Below are 6343 nucleotides of genomic sequence, written 5' to 3'. Positions count from 1 at the left end.
AACAACAGACTTGTTCAAAATTGGGAAAGGATTATGTCAAGGCTGTATATTGGAACCCTGCTTGTTTAACTTATACGCAGGGTATGTCATGCAAAATGCCAGGCTGGACCACTCACAAGCTGGAATCAAGATTGCCGGGAGAAATCAACAACCTCAGAGAGGCAGATGATACCAGTCTAATGGCAAAAAGCAAAGAGGATCTAAAGAGCTTCCTGATGAGGGTTAAAGAGGAGAGTGAAAAAGCTGGCTTAAAACTCATCATTCAAAAAACAAAGATCATGGCATGCAGCCCCATCGCTTCCTGGCAAACAGAAGGGAAAACTGTGGGAGCATTCACAGGCTCCAAAGTCGCTGAGACAATGACTGCAGCCACGAAAGTGAGAGACGCTTGCTCCTTGGAAGGAGAGCTGTGACCAACCTAGACAGCGTATTAAAAAACAGAGACGCCACTTTGCCAACAAAAGTCTATATAGACAAAGCTATGGTCTTTCCAGCAGTCATATACAGATATGAGAGTTGGGTCACAAAGAAGGCTGAGCACCGAAGAATTGATGCTTTTGAACTGTGGTGTTGGAAAAGACTCTTGAGAGTCCCTTGGACAGCAAGGGGATCAAATCAGTCAATGTTAAAGTAAAGCAACTCTGAATATTCATTGGAAGGACTGATGCTGAAGCTCCAATACTTTGCCCACTTGATGCAAAGAGCTGACTGATTGGAAAAGACCCTGATGCTGAGAAAGATTGAGGGCAGGAGGAGAAGGGGACGACAGAAGATGAGATGGTTGGATGGCATCACCGACTCAATGGACATGAGTTTGAGCAAACTCTGGGCAATAATGAAGGACAGGGAGGCCTGGTGTGCTGCAGTCCGTGGGGCACAAAGAACTGGACAGGTCTTAGTCACTGAACAACAACAGCACCAACAAATGTGTATGTGTGTGTGTGTGTGTGTGTGTGTGTGTGTGTGTGTGTGTGTATATGGGGAATGTAGTAAATAACTCTGAATATCTTTTCATGGTGGCATGTTGATGGAACTACAAAATGGTGATGTAGGATGTGCTCTCATCTTCTGCAAGAACTAAATTACAACTCGCTGATGACAGGAGAATGTTGGATCCCACCAAAAAAAAGATACCCCACGTCCAAGGGCAAAGGAGAAGCCCCAGGAAGACGGTAGGAGGGGCGAAATCGCATTTAGAATCAAACCCCATACCTGCCAGAGACGCTCGGAGGGCTCAGACAAACCTTGTGCGCACCAGGACCCCTCAGATACTGAGCCAGAACTGTGTTTGAGTGTCTCCTGTGGGGGTACAGGTCAGCAGTGGGCAAGGGCTCTGGGTGCTGCAGACCTCGGTGTGGCATAAGCCCTCTGGGAGGAGGTCGCCATTAACCCCACCATCGAGCCACGAGAACTTACCCAGGACTGGGAAACAGACTCTGGGAGGGCACAGACAGAACCTTGTGCACCAGGACCCAGGAGAAAGGAGCCGGGACCCCACGAGAAACCGACCCAGACTCACCCGGGAGTGTCCAGTAATCTCCGGGGGAGGCGTGGGTCGGCGGCGGCCCACTGCAGGGTCGGGGGCGCTGAGTGTGGCAGTGCGTGCCCGGGACCTTTGGAAGGAGGTCGCCATCATCTTCATCACCTCCACCGTAGTTTGGCCTCAGGTCAATCAACAGGAAGGGAACACAGCCCCTTCCATCAAGAGAAACCTGGATTAAAGATTTACTGAGCATGGCCCCGTCCATCAGAGCAAGACCCAGTCTCCCCAACAGTGAGTCTCTCCCATCAGGAAGCTTCCATAAGCCTCTTATCCTTCTCCGTCAGAGGGCAGACAGACTGAAAACCACAATCACAGAAAACTAACCGAACTGATCACATGGACCACAGCCGTGACTAACTCAAAGAAACTAGGAGCCATGCCGTGCAGGCAAGACGGACGGGTCACGGTGGAGAGGTCTGACAGAACATGGTCCACTGGAGAAGGGAATGGCAAACCACCTCAGTGTTCTTGCCTTGAGAACCCCATGAAGAGGATGAAAAGGCAAAAAGATAGACACTCAAAGAGGAACTCCCCAGGTCAGTAGGTGCCCAATATGCTACTGGAGATCAGTGGAGAAATAACTCCAGAAAGAGTGAAGAGACGGAGCCAAAGCAAAAACAACACCCAGCTGTGGATGTGACTGGTGATGGAAATAAACTCCGATGCTGTAAAGTGCAATACTGCTCAGGAACCTGGAACGTTAGGTCCATGAATCAAGGTAAGTTGGGAGTGGTCAAACAGGAGATGGCAAAAGTGAATATCGACATTTTAGCATCAGCGAACTAAAATGGACTGGAATGGGTGAATTAAACTCAAATGATCTTTATATCTACTACTGTGGGCAAGAATGCCTTAGAAGAAATGGTGCAGCCATCATGGTCAACAAAAGAGTCCGAAATGCAGTACTTGGATGCAATCTCAAAAACGACCGAATGATCTCTGTTCGTTTCCAAGGCAAACCATTCAATATCCCAGTAATCCCAGTCTGTGCCCCTTGGAGGAGGCGGACACAGGGGCACCTAGCTGATGGCGGGTGGAAGGGGGTCGAGGCCACTGCGCTGGGTGGCGGCTGCAGTGCTGCGGAGAGAGAGGGGCGGGTGTCTTTACCCTCCTTTGTTCACCAGGCCTCCAAACCTGGTGCCTCCGAGAGCGTCTGCCACGTAGTCAGCCACAACCCTAGTCACCTAGCTTGTGAACCTTTATGCAACATCTTGTTGTGGACACGGTGACAAAATGTGTGCCAGCCTGCCCTCGGGGCTCGCATTCTGCAGGGGACAGGAAGCACTGTTCAATGGTGTGGGCAGGCCTTCCATGGGGCAGTGCCCGATGCCTGCAGGCCTGGGGAGTCAGGGAGAACCCCGGGAGAGCCGTGCCTGAGGGGGTCCTGGAGACTAGTTGAAGGGGAGGGGTGCTGGGGCAGGTGTGGGGGTCGGGGAGAGATGAAGGATCGCGAGGGGGGCCACAGGGAGTTTGCTCTGGTGGGCTTCAGGCAGCAGGGGAACCAAGGTGGGTGGGTGGGGCACATGGGGGACGCGTTGGATCTGTGGGCCTGTGTTCAAAGCCTTTCCCTCTAAGGTGACCTGGCCACACAGGTGCTGGGTGGCTGAGGGGTGCAGAGAGCAAGGAGCGAATGCTGTTTATTTGGCCGAGAAGGAAATGGTCCTGGGTATCGAGAATCTGGAGATAAGGTGCCAGGAGCCCTGGCCAGGGGAGACTGGATTGACCAGAACAGCTCTGGGCAGGGCTGGGGCCAGCCGCGGGGAGCACGGCCACAGAGCCCAGGGGCCGGGCCCGGCGGGCCGGGCACAGAGGCAGAGAAGACCGGCGGGATGCCCCCTATGGTGAGGCAAGGGCGGAAGAAAGTTTAAGCAAAGAGCCAGAGCTGTAGGGAGGTTGTGGCCTGTCTGGATGGGCTCCTTGCCAGCCGGACTTGAGCAACGTCGCTTTTATTTTTCCTTAATTTCCACTGAGTCAGGCTCTGGGGCTTCCCTGGGGGCTCAGAGGTTAAAGCGTCTGCCTCCATTGCGGGAGACACAGGTTCAATCCCTGGGTCGGGAAGATCCCCTAGAGAAGGAAATGGCAATCCACTCCAGTATTCTCGCCTAGAGAATCCCATGAACGGAGAAGCCTAGTAGGTTACAGTCCACGGGGTCGCAAAGAGTCAGACACGACTGAGCGACTTCACCTCAGGCTCTGCCCCACCTGTGTGCTTAGCATTTGGAACCTCGACCCAGCTTGAGTCACCGCCCCGTGAGCGTGCCCCATTCCTCTCTCTCCTGGCCGCGTGCTGACCACTGCTCCTGCTCGCCCCTGACCTCAGGCTGGGCCTCTGGGGTCCCACACTCTGTTTCCCAGGCCTCGATCTCAGGGGCCAGCCCACGGGTGCTCTTGAACGTGCCTCCAGCAGATGTCCGGCCATCCCAGGCTTGGCGAGCACTAGAGACCCTCCCTCTGCCTCTCCCCGTGGCCCCCGCCAGACCCATCAAAGCCCACACTTCTCCTGGTAAGAAAAACCCAGCCCCAGGAACTGGGAGACATGGTTTCTGGGAAAGCAAATATCCTTATTTATTCATCACGAGCCTGTGGTAGAAAATACAACACGGTCGATTTTTCAAAAAGTGTGAAGAGGAAGTTCACATACAACATTAATAATTTTAAACTGTCCAATTCAGTGGCCCCTAGTCAATTCACAATCCTGTGGCGCCATTGTCTGAATTTTGTCCAGAACATTTTCATCGCACCCTGAAAAGATCCAGGACCCAGCGAACAGTCACTCCCCGTTCCCTCCTAGTCCTTGCCTGCCAACCACCACTCTGGGTTCATCTCTACAGACTCCCCTCTTCTGAATACTTCTTATAAGTGGAATTATGTCATTCTGGGCCTTTGTGTCTCATTTCTTTAACTGATCACATTGTTTTTTGAGGTCCATCCACAAGGTGGCATGTATCAATACTTCATTCTTTTTTATGGCTGAATAACACTCCGTGGTTAGAGTAGACCACACTGTTTAACCATTCATCTGTTGATGGACACTGGGGTTCTTTCTACCTTGTGGCTACTGTGAACAGTGTTGCTGTGAACGTTTGGGTGCGTGTACTTGTCTTTGTATCTGTTTTCAGTTCCTTTGGGTCTATACCGAGGAGTGGAATTGCTGGGTCATAGGATAATTCTGCGTTTACATTTTGGGGGAACTACCAAATGGTTTACTACGGCAACGGCACCACTTTCCATTCCCGTGCAAAGCGTGAGGGTTCCGATGTCTCCACACCCTCACATCACTTGTCACTTTCCTTTTTATTTGGATTTGGTGTGAAGGGCTGTCTCACTGTGGCTTTGATGTGTGTGAGTGTCGTTGATGGCTGGGGGGCTGAGCATCTCTTCACGTGCTTATTGGCGATGTGTATTTTGAGAATCGTCCATTCTGAAATTGAGTGCTGTTTGCTGCGTCCTAAAAGGTTCCTTATACATTCTGGACACTGGCTACTTATCAGATTTACAATTTGCAAGTATCCCACCCTTCATCCTGTGGTTGCTTTCCCACTCTCAATAGTGTTCTTTGATGCACAAAAGCTTAAAATCCAGATGAAGCCCAGCTCACTGTCTTTCTTTTGTTCCTATGCTTCTGGAGGCATATCTAAGAGCCCATCACTGAGTCCAAGTCAAGAGACCTGTTTTCCCCTAAGAGCTTTTATTTATAAGCTCTTGGGTTCACAAAAATTAACTAAAAAGGGATTTACCTTTTTTTGTATATGGTACGAGGTAAAAGTGACAGTTGATTTTCATTCAACTCTTTTTAAAAATTTTTATTGAAATATAGTTGATTTTCCATGTGTTAGTTTCAGGTATGCAGAAAAGATTCATATATATGATCTTTGTGCTTCACATATGTATATAATATACACTGAACCTTTAGGATTCATATATATCTGTTAGATTCTTTTCTATCATAGGTTACTACAAGATAGTGAGTCAAGTCCCCTGTGATATACAGTAAGTCCTTGTTGGTTTTCTCTTTTATATACAATAGTGTGTACATGTGCTAGTCTCAGACTCCTAATTTATCCCTCTCCCATCCTTTCCTCTTTGGTAACCATACATTTGTTTTCTATGTCTGTGAGTCTATTTCTGCTTTGTAAAGAAGTTCATCTGTATCATTTTTTTTAGATTCCACATATAAGTGAGATCATATGATATTTGTCCTTCTCTGACTTCACTGAGTGTGATCATCTCTGGGCCCATCCGTGTTGCTGCAAATGGCACGATTTTGTTCTTTTCCTGTGGCTCGCCCAGCCCCAGCTCAGCAAAGGCTAGGACCTTCCCTTGGGATGCTGGTGGGAGGACCCTCTCCTCCTTCCCCGGTGGCCGGCACCCAGGGATGGAAACTGGAGAGGGGAGAGCAGCCAGGTTGTAGGATGAGCCTGTGAGCCCCTGCTCAGGAGGCTGTTCCCCATCCAGCCTGGTTCCCTCGTCCCCCTCCCTCAGCCGGGTGGTAGGGGGGACCGGCACACGAAGCGTGAGCTAGGGAGGGGGCAGAGAGAGGGCTGCCGTCTCCTCTGCCCCTCTCTGAGCTGGTGAGCTGGGGGCCGTGTTGGATTTCTGAATGAGGCCCACCAGCCTGAGGTTCCCGCTCCCCAGATGAACCTTCCCAGAAGACAAAGGAGACAACTTCACTGAAGCTCCTCCCTACCCCCGAATGCTGTAATTCTCTGGAACCATAAGCTTCCCTCCAGAGAGGATGATGGGGCCCAGTGAGTGTCCAGGGCCTCCAGGCTGTTCAGCGTCAGGTGGGTGAGGCACCAG

The sequence above is a fragment of the Oryx dammah genome, unplaced genomic scaffold, assembly GCF_014754425.2.
Source record: "Oryx dammah isolate SB20612 unplaced genomic scaffold, SCBI_Odam_1.1 HiC_scaffold_25, whole genome shotgun sequence".
NCBI lineage: Eukaryota > Metazoa > Chordata > Mammalia > Artiodactyla > Bovidae > Oryx > Oryx dammah.
The sequence above is the reverse complement of the archived record's forward strand: the minus strand, read 5'-3'. Positions refer to the sequence as shown.